This window comes from Lacerta agilis, chromosome 5 (genome assembly GCF_009819535.1).
Source record: "Lacerta agilis isolate rLacAgi1 chromosome 5, rLacAgi1.pri, whole genome shotgun sequence".
NCBI lineage: Eukaryota > Metazoa > Chordata > Lepidosauria > Squamata > Lacertidae > Lacerta > Lacerta agilis.
Genome location: NC_046316.1, coordinates 84,693,450 through 84,711,591, shown reverse-complemented (window position 1 = coordinate 84,711,591; position 18,142 = coordinate 84,693,450). Strand labels below are relative to the sequence as shown.

The window sequence follows — 18,142 nt, the reverse complement described above, 5'->3', positions numbered from 1 at the left end:
TACCATTTGATGGCTCAAATGCAATATCTCCCCATGTGAACCAATCTGGACCCTCCCTGCAATCGTAATCCGAGGCCCTTCTTTGTGTGCCTCCTCCATAAGAGGGCCTTTTCTGCAGTGGCTCCCTGTTTGTGGAATGGTCTTTTTTGGAGAGGGTTGCCTGGAGCCTTCATTATATATCATTAGGCTCCATGCAAAAACATTTCCCTATAACCAGGCCTTTGGTTAATGTGTTTGTGGGAAGTGGGGTTATTGGTTTTTGTTTTTTATGTGTTTTGTGTTCTCATTTTGTATTCTTATGTTGTGAATGATCTCCGGATGAAGGGTGGCCTACAAATTTTAATTATAACAAGTTTGAAAAAATACGAATGTGAGTGTGCATCTAACCGGCTCCAGCCTGCATTTGACGCATTGCAAGTGTGAAAACTTGTAGACTGTCTTCCAATTAAGTGTGGAGCAGGGAGGAGGAGATGCAGGATTTCAAAGCTGGCAATTATGTCTGTCCCTGTCCACTCATGTGTAGATCACAGTGTTGTGCTGAACCTTTCCCCTGTTTTTTTTCAGTGATAAAGGAGAGGGGTAGCAGGAGCAAACGGAGGTTGCCTGCAAAAAGGCAGGGGGAAGAGAAATTATCAGAATTCCTGCTGAGGAGCAAGGCTGTTGCAACATGCTAAATGTATAAGGTGGCAGAGTGGTCTCTTCTGCATTGTTTTAAAAAAACTCCTTCTGCCCACATGCACCGCAGGGCAGGCTCTTCTCAGAAAGGAAACATGCTGGTGGCAAGCAGCAGTTCACAAGAATGCAAGGACCCTGCATGCTCCTCCTGAAGATACCAACATGATGTGTATATGTCAACTGTAGACTTGCTATTTTGTTGAGCAAATTGTGCCTGTTGCTAGCTTGATGTTCCTCACCTACCCAGGTGTTTGTGGTGTCGTCATGTTGCATGGTGAGCGTTTGGCATGCTGAAAATAAGAGCAGATGCACCGTTCGATTTAGGAGGTAAAGAGATTTTAAAAAAATTCATTGCAAAAAAAAACCCCAGGGGTTAGGAGAGAAACATGCTTACCCATGGGGTTCTTTGTGTTAAAAAGGTCATTTGTCAACTGCTGATGTTGCTTGCATCTGATTCTTCTTAACTTCTTGGGCTAGATTTTGCTGCTGGACTTGTTAGCATTCCTTGATTGCTTAAATCTGTTGCTTTACTGCGTTTATTTTTCAACATCTGCGCACAACTCTTGACACTTCCCTTTTTTTTTTGCCAAATAGCAGGGCATAAACCTTTTAAATTAAAACACAGCACCAAAAGAAACAGTTTGTTCTCGATTTCCGAAACTTAAGCAACGGATTAAGAAGTGCTTGGAAATGATGTACAAGCAGTAAACGAAACTGCAAGAACCACATAATGAGAAGCTGCCTTAGGCCCTGTCAAGACGGTGGGCTCATCTAGGTCACTGTTGTCTTTTTAGGCTGGCTGCAGCTCTCCAGGTTACGTGGCATCACCTGCGACCAGACCCTCTTTGAAACTGGAGGTGCCAAGGATTGAACCCTGGGCCTCACACATTATAAAACACATGCACAATCACTTTGCTGTTGTCCTTCCCCGAAGGTGGTGGCAACCATAGCATATTTAAACAGAGCACATCGTTCCACCCTTAATGGAAAAATTATCTATTTGTAAGATTTCTTACCCTTTTAGGTGGGTTGTAAGAATACAGTGTTAGATTTTAGACAATCTTTTAAAAGTGGGAAGGGACGATTGGTATGATTCCCCCCCCCTGTGGTTTTCAAAATTGTTTTTATGATTATTATAATGCTATGTGAACTACCGTATTTTCCGGCATATAAGACGACTGGGCGTATCAGACGATCCCCAACTTTTCCAGTTAAACTATAGAGTTTGAGATATACTTGACCGCAGATTCTCCACCCGGCGTATAAGACGACCCCCAACTTTTCAGAAGATTTTCCTGGATTAACAAGGAGTCTTATACCCCAGAATATACAGTATGTTTTTAACGTTGCGCACCACTCTGCAATCTTTGATAAAAGGTGGTGTAGAAATTGAACAAAAATAATAAAGTTGCGGGTAAAAACTTGAGCATATTGTTTTTGGCGAACGAGGTGTCTTGCCATTGGACAAGGTAGGCGTTCATCCATGATGTTGGAAGTTTATGGAATAGTTTGTGGTGAGCTATACTGGTTGCAGTAATTGGCGTCCACCTCCAGTTAAGGTAGTCTTTTTTAAAAAAAATAAATAAAGTGTGATTCATTAATATGCAGCGGATTACAAATAGTTCAATTTTTAGTTTTCAAGTTCTGATTGCCTCGGGGAAATCACAGACATTAATTTGCAGTCGTAAAGATTAAACAGGTAAAGCCAGCGAGTAATGCTAATGTGTAGCGTGATTTCTTTTGCCTGCCTGCCTTTTGTGTATTACTTTCGCTGTTCTCGGAAGATTCAGTACTGATGGTTGCATTCTGTAATAAACCAGTGTCAAACGTTAGAATTGGATGGGGGGGAGGAAGACAATAAGAAAAGGAGGGGCTAAGACAGGAGTCAGCAAACTTTTCCAGCAGGGGGCCGGTCGGTCCACTGTCCCTCAGACCTTGTGGGGGGCCGGACTATATTTTGAAAAATAAAGAAATAAATGAACGATTCCTATGCCCCACAAATAACCCAGAGATGCATTTTAAATAAAAGCACACATTCTATTCATGTAAAAACACCAAGCAGGCCCCACAAATAACCCAGAGATGCATTTTAAATAAAAGGACACATTCTACTCATGTAAAAACACGCTGATTCCCGGACCATCTGCTGGCCGGATTTAGAAGACGATTGGGCCGGATCCATCCCCTGGGCCTTAGTTTGCCCACCCATGGGCTAAGATATAAAGAAAGCACAGTCCAAACTGCAGCAATCAGAGTTCCAGATTTCTGGGTAGAACCGTTTGAGTCAAAGGGTTTGACTCTCCAGCCTTGAGCTACAGGAAACTGGGGTGGGGGGTGGGGGGTCCAAAGGATCTAGTCCAGCAATAGCAGATTAAGGTTGCAATGCTAACTCCTATTTACCCAGGAGCAAACCGTGTTGGATTCAATGGACTGGCTTCTGAGTAAGGCACAGTGAGGTTTTCAGCCCAAGGGTTTACCAGTTTACCGGTAAGTTACGCTGTCTTAAGTTAAGCCAGCGTAAAGTGCGCCAGATCTAAACTCCGTTCAGGACTGGGGCAATTGCTGGCCAAGCCAGCCTAACCCTGGCAAAACGGAAATCCATTTCCTGTGGTGGTGGTGGTGGTGGTGGGGTCTTTCAGTGCAGACTTTCTACTGCCCCCCACTCCCTTACTTAACCCACTATTTGCTGGGTGTTTGCTGGGCAGAAGGATCTGTTGATGGCAAGAAACATAGGACGTCGAAGGCAACCTGTAGGTGACTACAGTTTGTTCGCAGGGAGGTCACCTTCCCACCCACCCCGTCGCCATTTGCAAACGTGTGAATGTTCTGCTTCACACCAGGGTCATGCTCTTGAGGCACTTGTGTGAGGAATTCTGCTTTGAGCTTGGAGAAGGTCCTGGGAAGGTTGGCTTCCGCAACAGCGTGAGGGAAGAGGGACCTTGTGGCGCTACAGATGTTGATACTGGTGGTGGTTATATTTATATATGCTGCCCTTTCTCTCGCGGAGCACAAGGCAGCGCACATAATTCATGTACTGCGTTGACACATAATGCAAGAATGATACAGTGGTACCTCGGGTTACATACGCTTCAGGTTACAGACTCCGCTAACCCAGAAATAACGCTTCAGGTTAAGAACTTTGCTTCAGGATAAGAACAGAAATTGTGCTCTGGCGGCGCAGTGGCAGCTGGAGGTCCCATTAGCTAAGGTGGTGCTTCAGGTTAAGAACAGTTTCAAGAACGGACCTCCAGAACGAATTAAGTACGTAACCAGAGGTACCGCTGTCATTAAATGCCGTCCGTTATAACAGCTAAGCTAACAGCAAAAAACCTGCAGTGACTCCCTAGGCTAGTAAGGCCCTATAGTCTACATCAGAGTTTTGTGGGAGTTGTAGTCCCAAAACAGCTGGAGACCCAAGTTTAAGGAAACACTCGTCTACATGATGCACAGAAATTCCGGGTGAATAGGCATGTCTTTAATTGCCACCTAGCTGGGGAAGAAACCACCTATTGTTGGGCTTCTACATCCAAAATGGCCGATAGTCAGGGATGATGGGAGTTGTAGTTCAGCAACCCCTGGAAGGCCACAGCTTCTCCGTCCCTGCGCAAAGTGTCCCCTCCCAGTCCTTGGGGATGCCTTTTTATTCTAGGAATTGTTTGTATATATCCACCCTGCTACCCCCTTCCCTCCTGTCATTCTCTCCCCCCCCTTTCCAGTTGTAGGGAGGGGTAGAGATTTTCATGCTCATTATTCCAAACATCTGGGTTACATTTATGCTGGTTTTGAATGTAGGTCAGTCTTCGTGTGTCGCGAAGCCTTGAATGCACAGTGAGGAAAATGAGATGGAGCTTGCTTTCTCGGCCTGTTCTATGGAGGGGGGGGGAGAACAGTCGTCTGGGATTGGAGGCAGGGAGTTTCGATTTTGTCTCCTCTCAGCACACCTGCGTTGCTGCTGGTCACGTGAATAACCTGTTTCTTCCTCCATCCCCATGATGGCTTTCATAAATGCTTCATTGCAACTTAACACTGCTGTTTGGGCCCAGGTTCCCAAGAACATTGGGAGACCCTTGGAAAGTGTGCACGTTTTCTTTGGCAGGGGTGTGACCATTCAGCTGTTGCTGGACTCCCACCTCCCAGGAGCCCCATCCATGATAACCTGTCCAGAGGGCCAGGGATTCACCCATTCCTACTCTATGGTTTCCCCTAGGCCCCAATCCTGCCTCGTTACCTCCTCACCCACTTCTGATTTTGTGCTGTGTGACATCTGCCGATGGGAGTCACTGGGGTGATGTAGCCTTCACCTATGTTTTAAGCCACCCATTTGCAATTAATGGGCACATTAATTTTTTTCCAGTGGGTCTACTATGAATATGGCCGTCAGGGTTCTCCCAAGTGTTGCTCATGAGTAACGACAGAGCCTTCAGTTGCTAAGACTATTTATTGCGGATTACTATTTTACAGTGTAGAGCTAGTTCAAAACATGACCGCTCAGTCACTTGCAGAATCCGGAAGTGCCCCTCTCCGGTTTCCCGCCCAACACCAAAGTCTCGGCACCCTAAAACGACATCTGCGGTGCCTCCTGACCCCCCCCCCCGATGTTGTGTTGGCGCTGGAAGTGGCAGTTCTCCCTCAGATCCTCTCTCTTTGGTGGTGCTGGGTCTTTGCCCAGAGTCTCCCAGCCTCTGCAGCTCCTTCCTTGGAGAGAGCTCAGGCGACAGGCTAGAGGAGGAGGAGGAGTCCGCCGACAGAAGCGGCTGGAGTTCCCTGTAACGTAGACAGCCCTCCTCTCACGAAGAGCTGCTCTCCCAGTCCTCCTCCCGAGGAGGACTTCTTCCCCTGCCCTCCTCCTGAGCAGGACCTCCAACCAGCTCTTCCTCTCGAGTAGCCCCCCCCCCGTTCCCCTCCTCCTCGAGAGGAGGATCTCTCTCCCCTCGCTCCTCACAAGCAATACCTTTGCCCCGGCTCTCCTCCCGAGTAGGACCTCCCCTCGCCCTCTCCTCGCGAGGAGCCGGGCAATCCCCGACAATGGCTAATGTTGGATGCAACCCATAATTCACAGGGTTTGAGTCTCTGTGCTGTCCCCTTTCCACTCAAAACAGAGAAAACATGTAAAATAGAAAATAGCTTATTTTGCAAAATGAGGGGGAAATAAGCCCATTTGTCTTGATTGGCTTAACGAATTTAACTGTTTAGGGAAGTTTTAAATGTTTGATGTATTTATCGTGTTTTTAATATTTTATTGGGAGCCGCCCAGAGTGGCTGTGGAAACCCAGCCAGATGGGCAGGGTATAAAATTAATAATAATAGTAATAACAATATTTTAAACAATGTCACAGGGATGCCTAATTTACTCCTTTTCCGACGCTGCTGCCATCGCCAACCTTGCACGCTGCGTACTTTTTCTCCTAACTGATACCCAAATGAAAAACGGGGAAGGGGGCACACGCCCGGGCCCTTGCCACAATGTCCCTGCTACACAGACAACACTTTAGACCGCCGCACAATCACATATTTGTGCTAAAGAGCTTATTCAGTTGAACACGCTTGGAATTTCTCCTGCAAAAAAAGCAATAACAGCAACATCTACTCACACACCTGGCTGGGTTTCCCCAGCCACCCTCTTCAAGCCTTTGTGCTGGTCATGAGGAGGTGTGAAGAGCTGTCCGTATGCCTGCAGGACGTTTTACAGCAGGAATGTTGTGCCCAGGCAAATGCTGGAACAAGACTGGTATCTCAAGGAAAATGCCTTAAGGTGATGGCTGGACCCTGCCATCATTGTGGGGGGGTCACTGGCACCTGTGGTGGGCCATCTGAGAAGGATCGCCAACACCCTCTATATTAAATAGTCATTGCACTCAGTGCCTGCACACATATTAAGTGTATCAGTGGAAGCCGTGTTCTGAATATCTCCACTGCCCCCCACTCTTCAAAAGTTAGGTAGGAGCCTCTTCTCTCATGTTATCTCAGCCCTGGAGCACATCGCCCAACAGTCTCCTGCTTCTAAAATATTTTCCAGACGCCTTCTGAAAGCTGACCTACCGTATTCTCTCAAGATTTTGGCGGGATGTAATTGTGCAACTCTCTCTCTCTCTCCCTCCCCCCCCCCCATTGCTAACTTTTGATACTGACGGCATTGTGGGTTTCCTGCCTGGTTTCATTTTGTGTTTGCTGTACTTTATATTGCTACGTTACGCCACCTTGGAAACGCTTGGTGCAAAGGCGCAGCTGCGGCAAATGCACACGCATAGTAGGATTGCAGCCTCGCTTGCGGGAAGTGGTTTTAGGTAGGTTCCGTCCATCCACATTGTTCATCTTAATGGTGGTCCCCAGGCATTTGCAGCGACTGCATCAAGCAGCAGTGTTGCTGTTACTAAAGGGGGCATTGGATCTTGAATTCGGATGGAGCGTTGTGGGGTTTGCGGGCAGGGGCAGAGCAAGGGGCACGCCGCCCCGGGTACCACCCTGGAGGGGGTGTCACAAACCTGCTCAGCACGCACTTTCCTTTTTCCTGCTGGGGCGGAGGCGAGGAAGCAGCAAAGCGCGAGGTTTGTGAGCAAACTGCGGAGCGAGGCTGCCTTGCTCTGCGGCTTGCTCGCGGCTTGCCGCTGCCGCTCCGTAGCACGCATGCGCAGCATCGCTATGCAGCGACTCATGCATCGTACGTAGCTACGCTGCGCATGCGAGCTATGGAGCGACACCCAGCCCCCAGGTCCCCCTGGGTTTGCCGCTCCGGGTGGCCAAGCGGCTTCCTTCGCCGCTGTTTGCAGGTTCTAATTTAGGGACCCGGTGTAGTGGGTGCCCTTTGCAAAGCAGCACGAGCCAAGCAGTTTCCTGGACCCAGGGCTTTCCAGGACTGGGGGAGGCGGTGTCACTTAGTGGTGACACTGCTAGATATCCTCCCCCCACTTCATTGTCCTTCCCCCGCCCCATCCCCCAGTGCAGCAGTGTGTGGATTGAGCCAAGTGTTGCCACCTTGCTGCTTTTTAGCCCCATCTCTGATCTTGCAATGCATCTATTCTAAATGTGTTAACATATATTAACTAACTTTTGCCTCCTTGGAAACATGACAGCAACTCATACTCTCTGCAAATCCAGTGGTGAGAAATTCCAGGCTTTTCCCCTTAAAAAAAACTTCTGAGCAGTCCACTGTCACATTATGATGTGTTAACACCCCCTTTTGCTTTTAATGGTAAACCTTTCCCCTCGCTTTTCTTTTCCAGTACCATCTTCCTGTGACGGGAGGCTCCTAACAGGACACCTTCCACCCATCAATGCACTGCCAATGGTAAGTTCAGGGAAACTCCCTTTGCAAAAAGTTTCTTGTGATGCGGCTTTTACACAAAACCTTTTGCCAGCAGGAGAAGAGGGCAAGCACATGTGCTCCTAGGCTCGGGAATTCCCTTTTCTATAAAAGCACCTGGTTATTTTGCATATGTGGAGGCCTGTTTCTCCATCTGACAGTAACTGCGTCCGTTTTGACAGCTGCGTTTGATGATACCTGTGCAATTGGTAGCACAAAATTCTTCCCTGGCTAAGCTGGAGCATCACTCCTTCTCATAGCGAACTCAGGTGACAACAGAAACATGGTCTTTGAGACATGGGAGAGGAAGTTATTGCATACTCTGGGGAATACCCCCCCTTTCAAATTAATAATAATAATACCCGAAACTTGAGGATGTTTGTATGGCAGGGACATCTTAGCCACAGAATGCTGTTGGTTGGCCGAGAAAACTGGAGGAAGGGAAGAGATGGGGTGAAGAGTGGGAGAAGAAGAATGGAATGAGCATTGTCCCAGTATAACAGTTTCTGTACTTTCACCAGTGTGATAAACTCATAAATGACTTGGCCACCATCCGGTGGGGCTTCCTATTGCCTGTTGGCGCTGAAATGGGCTGAGTTCACTTTCCCTGTCTTGAGTCTAGAGATTCATGCTTTTGTGCCAACTTTGTATGTACATGAGTTGGCATGAGAAATCGTCACGATTCGCCGCGTGTGAATGTTGGAATCCCCCATGGGGTTTCGATCTGGGTTTTTAAATCACATTTCATAGGATTTTGCTTAAAAAAAGCACAAAACACATACACAAAGAAAATTACAGAATTGGGGTGTGGGAGAAGGCCAATGTTGGCAAACTGATGGTACTTCCAAGCATATGGGAGACTTGATGTTTGTATCTTTGGACGAGAGTCCCATCATTTCTGGAGCTTCTGGAGGGACAAGTTTTGGCCTCTCTCGTTTCCCTATTTAATTATTATGAGATGCACTTCTGATTCAGGGAATTAAACAGAATTCAAAGCCCTGTCCTATGTACCTAGGTTCTTGGATGCAAGTCCCATTCAACTCCATTGCTTAATTTCAGGCGCCTGTGCCGAAAAACCTAAATGATGACAAGGTCATCATCGCCATCTGCCCACCACTGAAGTGTAGCATAAACCCCGTGCAGGTATTCAAACTGTACGCAAGGTGCCCATTTCTGCCCCACACGCCATTTGTACATTACTGTAGTCTTAACTCCATGTCTTGACCCCAGCGTGGTTGGATCTTGTCCGTGTGATCTGTGTTTCCCCTAATGGAGTGCCGGATGTAGACCCCATTGCACACACACACAAATCATGGGGTGGCAAGGATGGTGAGCATGTGTGCCCTGGGGAGGTTAGATTCGTATGACCCTGAGCCACATCTGTTGTTCTAAACAGCTTCATAGAGTTCTGCTTTCCATAACACACAGCTACTGTTCAGAAGAGACCTCTGATTTGGGTTCCCCAGTGCAGCAAAGCTAATAGTGTGGGTGGCTGAAAAATTCTCATCCCAAGCAGAGTGTGGGTTTGGACACAAGACTGAGAACTTTCCAGCCCCTCCTTGTAGCATTCTTCTGCTCTCTTTTTTTAATTGTTTGATTTCTCGTCTGTGGCTTTCTCTAGCAGAATACAACCCCTTCCCTATATTACTTCATGCTTGCGTACTGTGACTTAGCCAAGATTGAAATACTGTTCTGCATTATTGCCTCTCTTAAAAAACATGACTCATTGCATATTAAACTACTCCCAACACTTCATTAATTTTTAAAATACCAGGAAGAGGCTGTTTGAAGCCTTACCGCGTCTTCTCCTAATTTTCCCCCTACAGGTTGTGCCAGAAAATAAGTATTTGTAGAGTCTTGTGGGCCTGTTACTTGGTGTAGTGATAACTGATTCATAATTACTGCTTGGAGCAGGAGGAGAGAGAGAGGCCTTTTCACTTTTCTCCTCTTTTTCTCAGTTTTTCTGTAGAAAGAGCATAGCGCGGGGGGGGGGGGGGAATAGTTCACAGGGGTTCTGTGTATTTTTCCATTTGCCCTGCATCAGCATGGAATTCAGTGCTGGATGAAAAAGTCACAGTTGTGAGAATGTCCGCTCCTTCCTTCCTTCCTTCCTTCCTTCCTTCCTTATTTAAAATGGAAGTTTATTTCCATTGTGGCTACAAAAGACAGGCTTGTGGAAGGGCTGTGGCTCAACCTCTGGCACTAGGACTCTGCAACCTTCTGGCGAAGCCTTGGGAGAGCCAGGTCTAACCTGCGTGTAAGACCAGCTGAATTTTATTCCTTTCTTTGTGGTATTTGGGCGACACCTGAAGCCACGGTGGGCAACCTGCGGACCCCTGGCTGAATTTCATGCCGGCCCTCGACCTGATTTCACAAGCTGCTCACAAATTATCAGTTCAGATTCATGGCAGGAGCAACCTGTCACCTTGTGTCTGCATTGCGCGCTCTGTTGTAAAATGACTCCTTAATCTGACCTGTGTAGCACATTCACCGCCCTGGTGGTGTATGTTGTTTGTCTTAACTCCCTCTTTAAGCTCTCTACGGTGCTGCCCATTGCTACACCTTGTAGTAGCCAGCTCCATAGTTTTAACCACATGCTGTGTGAAGAAAGTCCTTCCTTTTCGCTTCCTTGGACTCTCCCACCCTTCGGTTCATTGGATGATCCTGGGTTCTAGTCATATGCCTGTCTGCTTAATCTCAGAAAGCACTATATTATTTGTGGACGGAACTTTGTTTTTAACAACAACAACAACAACAACAACAACAACAACTTTATTATTTATACCCCACCCATCTGGCTGGGTTTCCCCAGCCACTCTGGGCGGCTTACTGCATATATAAAGGTAAAGGTAAAGGTACCCCTGAACGTTAGGTCCAGTCACAGACGACTCTGGGGTTGTGGCGCTAATCTCGCTCTATAGGCCAAGGGAGCCGGCGTTTGTCCGCAGACAGCTTCCGGGTCATATGGCCAGCATGACTAAGCCGCTTCTGGCGAACCAGAGCAGCGCATGGAAACGCCGTTTTGTAAATAATCAGTGAATAAAGTTTTCCCAATACTGGGCTGCCTTCAGATGTCTTCTAAAAGTCAGATAGTTGCTTATTTCCTTGACATCTGACGGGAGGACGTTCTACAGGGCGGGAGACACTACCGAGATGGCCCTCTTCTTGGTTTCCTGTAACTTTGCTTCTCGCAGTGAGGGAACTGCCAGAAGGCCCTCAAAGCTGGAGCTCAGTGTCCGGGCTGAATGATGCAGCCATTGCCACATGTTTCGGACTGCTGCTCCCATCAGCCCCTGGCAACTGGTGGGATTGGCCATCCGAAACACCTGGAGGTCACCTGCTTTTTTAAGGCTCCAGTACCGTCAGCCCCACCGCAGTCCCCAGGTAGCTCTGTTGGTTGAGCAAGAGACTCTTAATCTCAGGGTCGTGGGTTTGAGCCCCACCCTGGGCAAAAACGATTCCTGCATTGCAGGGGATTGGACCAGGTGACATCATGGTGTCTTCCAACTCTACGGTTCTATGAATTGGTTTTGTGCTTTTGTGGCTTTCCCCGTTTCTTGAAAGGAGAAGGTTTGCAAACAGCATTCCTTTTTTTAATGCTGGCTTGGTTTTTACTGTTCTGCTTCTTTATTGGCCTCTCTTGCTTCAGGGGTGAGTGGTTTTTGTGTTTTTTTTGTCTTTTAGAATTGGGGTGGCTGCTCCTTTATGCTTCCACGTATCCTTCCTTATGGAGCATAAACTCCAACTTAAGCTCCTGTTTACCGAGCAAGTGCCAGAAACGGGGGCCTGGGGCCTTGTAAAACCGCCTCTGGCTCCTAAAGAGCCCTGCATTGGCCTCTTGTCTTTTAGTACCCACTTCCCTTCCCCGGATTGGCCCATCAGAAATCTATCATTGCTTTTAGTGGCCCGTTTTTACTGCTTCCATCGCTATCGACGCAGAGCCCAGAGGGGTCCATTCCTCTGCTCAGTCTCACCGCCGATATTGGCATTAGGCATGTGCTGGCAATACCGAGCCTCTTTTGGGGGGTGCGGGAAAAGGCAAGAGCACTGTAGACGTTAACTGTTAAATGGGGACTAATAAGGAGGCATGCAGGAAAGTTCTTTGTTCTTAAGGTGTTTTTAATTTTGCAAGACAGGCAAACGCGCCTGTGGTTGTATTTTGTATGTAGTGCTATGAGAATGCTGTTTTGTGCTGCGTCAACAGAAGACCGCCTTCCTAACCTTCCATGCCATTCGCCTGCTTCCTTGATGACCTCTAGGTGACGGTAGTAATAATGGTAGCAATATCCCACGACTCCCTTGAGCTTAGGGCAGTGCACATGGTGTTCGCACTGTGGATTTTTGTCTGTGCAACACCTCTTGAGACGTAGGTTAGGCTGTAAATGGGCATTGCTGCAGCAGGCAGCTTCATGGCTGAGTGTGGGTTTGATGTTTGAGCTCCCTAGTTCCAGGTGGGAAACTGTAACCAATAGGCCAGGGGTAGGCAACCTAAGGCCCATGGGCCACAAGCGGCCCACGGGGGTTGTTTAACCAGCCCACAAACTGCCCCCGAACCAAGCTGCCCGCTCGGCGAGTCCCCGCGCGCAGCGCTAAACCGGTGCGGCGACTCGCTTCCGTGGTGCCGGAAATCACGCCTGCGCATGCTCAGACGCCGAAAATCGCGGCCACACATGCTCACACGTTCTCCCGCAATTCCTGCTGCCCCTGTTGCTGTGTACTGTAAAATAACAGTTGTAACAAATATGTTAAAGGTAAGTGACTTATCAGTTTTAGACCCCCTAAGTAGTAGCGGTTGGCAGGACGTTACCCCGTTCGCCTTTGCATATTTCCATATACAGTCATACCTTGAGTCGCACTCGCTGCGGGTTGCGCGTTTTTGGGTTACGGACGCTCCAAACCCAGAAGTACCGGAACGGGTTACTTCCGGGTTTCGGCGCTCTCGCATGCGCAGAAACGCTAAATCACACTATGCGCAGAAGTGCTGAATTGTGTCACGCGCATGCGCAGATGCAGCACTGCGGGTTGCGAATGCGCCTCCCGCACGGATCACGTTCGCAACCCGAGCGTCCACTGTATTGCAACGTTTAGCTGGCGATACATCACAATGCTGGAAACCAGACATTGCTCAGTCGCTGACAGCCACGGCTTCCTGCGAATTTGTCTGAGCGCCTTTTAGAGCCATCTGAGTTGGTGGCCGCCGTTACATCTTGTAGCGGATTCCAGAGCTTAACTATCCCCTATGTGAATAAACACTTCGTTTTGCCCGTCCCGAATCTTCAAACGTTCATCTTGATGGCACGAGACCCCCGCCCCCGCCCAGTTCTAGTGTTATGAGAGAAAGAGCAGTGGATTCTGTTCTAAAGGACTCTCATGGGTTGTGGACCTGATTCCCATGCTCAAAACGAAACAAAAGAAAAGAAAAGACCCTTTAAAAACCTGCCCCCTCTCCAAAAGGAAGGTTGCAAATGTCCTCTCCATTGACGCCTCCTTTGCCCAGCAGCTGAGCCACCCTCTTGAGTTCCTAGGCTGAATCCAGATAAAGGTCTGCCACCAATAAATATGGAGGTGACTTGGTTGCAAGGCATAATAATAATAATAATAATAATAATAATAATAATAATAATAATATATTATTTGCACTCCGCCCATCTGGCTGGGTTTCCCCAGCCACTCTGGGCGGCTTCCAACAGATATTAGGATGCATTAAAATGTCACAGATTAAAAACTTCTCCACATAAGCCATCCATACGTACTACAGAGGGGTTCCTTTTCGCCTCCTCACATCTTGCAAAAATCTGTCACGGATGCAGTATTCCAGTGCAGCGGTGTGTTTGCGGTTTGCTGTTCCCCCCATGAGCAGATGGGGAATCCCCATAAAATCCCCCAACATTTCTCGGTTTGCAGTTTTAGTATTTTAAAGACCACTAAAACTTTATACGTACAAGCTGCTGAGAAAAGAAAGAAAGAAAAGATGATGACCCAACGATAGCAGCGCTGGATCAAATGGAAGAACGACAGTCCAGGATTCTGCCAACCAAATGCCTCTGTTTGGACACAAAACCTTCTGGCTGGTTTTGGCAGTAATGTGCATAAAGCATTGTGTGATATTTAGAGGCATGGTTTCTACCCAAAAACAGCAGCCTTGCATCTCCTATGCCCTTCCTTTCCCTTCCAACAATCACAGTTGGTAGAGCATGAGACTCTTATTCTCAGGGTCGTGGGTTCGAGCCCCTTGTTAGGTATAAGAGTCCTGTGCTGCAAGGGGTTGAACCAGAAGATCCTCATGGCCCCTATCAACCCTACAATTCTGTGTGAAAATGCGGTGTCGTTGCCTTGTGAGTTTTCCCCACCCTCGTTCCACTTTATCGGCTGAAGCACAGCGGCGATGCGACATTGCATGTTGAGTTTGCTACCAGGGTCAGAAGAGGAGCCGTTGTGAGTTTGCTCTCCTTTAGCAGTTGCTACAAGCGGGTGGCGCTGTTGGGTTAAACCTCAGAGCCTAGGGTTTGATGATCAGAAGGTCGGTGGTTTGAATCCCCGCGACGGGGTGAGCTCCCATTGCTCAGTCCCTGCTCCTGCCCACCTAGCAGTTCAAAAGCACGTCAGAGTGCAAGTAGATAAAAAGGTACCGCTCCGGCGGGAAGGTAAACGGCGTTTCCATGCGCTGCTCTGGTTCGCCAGAAGCGGCTTAGTCATGCTGGCCACATGACCCAGAAGCTGTACGCCGACTCCCTCGGCCAGTAAAGCAAGATGAGCGCCACAACCCCAGAGTTGTCCGCGACTGGACCTAATGATCAGGGGTCCCTTTACCTTTACAAGCCCCATAGCAGCCTTGCCCCTTGTTTACCGTTGCCACTGGTAAAATTATGTTTCCTTTGTGGTTTTGAAACACAGCTAAGGAAACCAAGCTAAGGTGATTAAGAAATTCCTCCCTCGCTTACGAGTTCTGAATTTCCAGACCTTTATACTGAAGATGGTTTGGACATAAGGCTTAATGATAGTTGAGCATCACAAGGAGGGCACCTGAGCAAGCCTTGGGCTTGAATCCTCACCCCACAGTCTCCTCCAAGGCCATGAAAATTAATTCCACACAATTAAGTGCCCCTGAACCCACACAAACTGTGGTTAGTCTTAGCCAGCTTCCAACAGCTTGTGAAGCTGAGTTGTTTCACTAAACCATGGTTAAGATGAATCATGGTTTTAGGATTCCTGCAAGAAGTAATGGCTGTGATGGAAAACAGGAATAAGTGATTCCAAACTCTTCTTGCAGCCACACTAGAGAAAGGGAGAGGCAGGTTGGATTAGATAACCCTTAGGAGCCCTTCCAACTCTCCAACTGTATGATTCTATGAATGCTGCGGCAGATGGACTGATTTGACTGGCTCCATTATAACAGCAGCTTTGTCCCTTTATGCATAAAATTCAAGCATGAAGCTGGATAATGTAGGTGGCAGAATCATGTGAAAAACAGCAACAGTTATTTTGTAATGGAAAGGTCTGGAGCATAAAGGCAATGAGTCATGTGCACCGAAGAATGACTGCGAGAGTGAGGTCAGAGCGCATAGCAATTCAGAGCACGCATATGTGGTTATTGCTGCTCTGAGCATAATAGTGTTGAATGGTAAAGTTCAGGACGGGTAGGCGAAACCAATCAATTCTGTAGGCAGTGGGGCTAGAACATTGGGATCCCACTCACTGGAGCAACTTTATTACGTTTGCCTACAGCAGAAGCTACACGGTGCATAATATGCAGCCTCAAGAATCCTGGTGCAGGATCCTTATTCAGTTATTATTATTTATTCCAGCGTTTGGACACCTGTTCATAAGATGTCAATTCTTATTGCCCATTTGACAGAGAGTGTAGATTGGACACTCTCTCTCTCTCTCTCTCTCTCTCTCTCTCTCTCTCTCTCTCTCTCTCTCTCTCGTAATTCTTAGGGTACACAAAAACGTAGTCTGGAATGTGAAATTAATATTTCATAGAGTACAGTATCAGCTTTCATTTAAAGAAAAAGGGTTTTGATGTTTCAACCGTGGTGTGGCTAAAAGTTTACAAAATGCACAAAGGAGAAGAGAGCATCATTTAGATTATGATTGCTTGAAGCTAATCCCTAGAGAAGCAGCCAATGAAATGCAACAGAATTGAGCCATAACTTCTATTTATGCAATTGTATACCGTACAAGACATGCCATCGAATGGCTGCAGACCGAGATCAATAACATGGGACCGTAGCTCCATAATAGGCAAAGGAGCAAGCTGAAAACACAAGCTGAAAATACACATTTGGAAGAGAATGTGGAGCTTACAAAACAGCTTCCACGGTTCTTTGTTCGGCTTGATCTTTTTCAAATGTTAAAGATAGAAAAAATTCTTGAGGCTCAAGCAATTAAATGCTTGAGTGCAATTTCCTGAAAAATCGTCGAAATGATTCCAAATGACTTTGGGCATCACTTTTAACTCGTTCCTTGCTCTTTGGGGTAATGTGTGGGAGTCATGCCTGTTTCATTCTCCAAAGCCAGACAGATTTCATGAATCATACCTCCACTGTTTTTTGATCAGCCTGGGTCAGTTGGTTAGAGAGTGGTGCTGATAATGCCAAGGTTCAATCTCTGCACGGGGCAGCTGCATATTTCTGCATTGCAGGGGGTTGGACTAGATGATCCTCGGGGTCCCTTCCACTTCTACAATTCTATGATTGATGATAGGGCTTTAACTTCATGTGTTGCTCCTTGCATCCCCCCCAACCCCCCCCCCCAGCAAGGCCAGATTGTATGACGTGAGATAGAAAGCTTCACAGACCAAATCTTTAGTGCAAAGTGAGGGAAACGTATGCAAATTTGCACACTTTATTGGCACAATTTATACAGGTTGTAGAGTTTGGTGCGCCTTAGTGCAAAGTTGGCATTAGTGAGGAGCGCACACAACCCCGGTTATAAACTGGAATCGCCGCTCGCTGCAGGGCTCCTGGTCACGTTTCAAAAGTCCTCCAAGATGCCTGGCTTGGCGAGCCCAAAGGGCAAATGGGAGATGTTGGGTATCACCCGCCATTCAGAGGGTCCAGCAGTGTAAGGGGCGGACAGTTGAAGAACCTGCTGCTGACACCCGATGGCTGCCTCTGTCGGGATTCCAGGAGGTAGGGGAATCCGAAGTGCTATAGTGCTTAGTGGCATGCACCTGTAATAAACACTCTGAAATAGACTTTGCTCCGATGTGTTGATTGGATGAAAATAATGGCAAACATGCTGGTGCATCCAGTATGACAGGCAGACACCCTCCCTTGCAACCCTTTCCCATCCATCCATCCATAGAATTGTAGAGTTTGAAGGGACCGTGAAAATCTTCTAGTCCAGCCCCTCTGCAATGCAGGTATCCTTTGCTCAACGTGGGGCTCAAACCCATCACCCTGAGATTAACAGTCTCATTCTCTATACTGTATTTCAGGCACGTCCAGCAGGTAGATCGTGATCTCTACTGGTAGATCACTGGACGTCTGTGGTAGATCACTGGCTCCCCCCAAAGAAGCTCAACAACTTTGGCTCCCCTAAAAAAAGCTCAATATTTTTGCCCTGTACCCCCCAAAACTGGGGCTTTCCTTCTCCCTTAAAAAAAACAAAACCTGAACAACTTTGATCTGAATGCCTAAAAAATGGCCCTTCCTCCTCCCCAAAAAAGCTGAACAACTTTGACCTGAACCCCCCCAAAAGGGGGTAGATCCCTGCCAGTTTTTAACTCTGTAAGTAGATCGCAGTCTCTTGGGAGTTGTCCACCCCTGCTGTATTTTTTTAAAAAAATATATCTGGAGAGAGCAAGCATGCACAATATACAGAGAAGAACATGGTTGCAAACTATGGGTAGGCTCCATCCACAGTGTGTTTTTTGACCCATGTCCTTTCTGAAATATTTGTAGGGGAAAGTTGCAACTTCCTAGGGTGTTCCTTGTCACAAACGCTCTCTTCTATTAGAAACGAGATGTGGCCAACCTTCTGTGGAAATGCACAATGCCCCTCCCTCTCTCCCACCCCCCTTTTGGGGTGTGCGTGCGAAGCAGCCGCAAGTTTGACTGGTTGTGAACCACCAGGCTTTCTGAGTACTCGTTAAAATAATAACAATAATATGGCAATGAAAGAAACGGCAAATAAAAACTGCCCGTGCAGTTTCCTTTCATG

General features: G+C 47.5%; 1 protein-coding gene across 2 annotated transcripts in view; it reads left to right on the top strand.

Annotated features, from left to right (window-relative positions):
* Nucleotides 1-18,142, top strand: part of TBL1XR1 (TBL1X receptor 1) — a 158,598-nt gene that overhangs the window by 72,998 nt on the left and 67,458 nt on the right. For both annotated transcript variants that reach the window (XM_033150676.1, XM_033150675.1), the window contains exon 2: nucleotides 7,896-7,960. The gene's annotated coding sequence lies outside the window, so the exon portion shown is untranslated. The remainder of the gene's footprint in view (nucleotides 1-7,895; nucleotides 7,961-18,142) is intronic.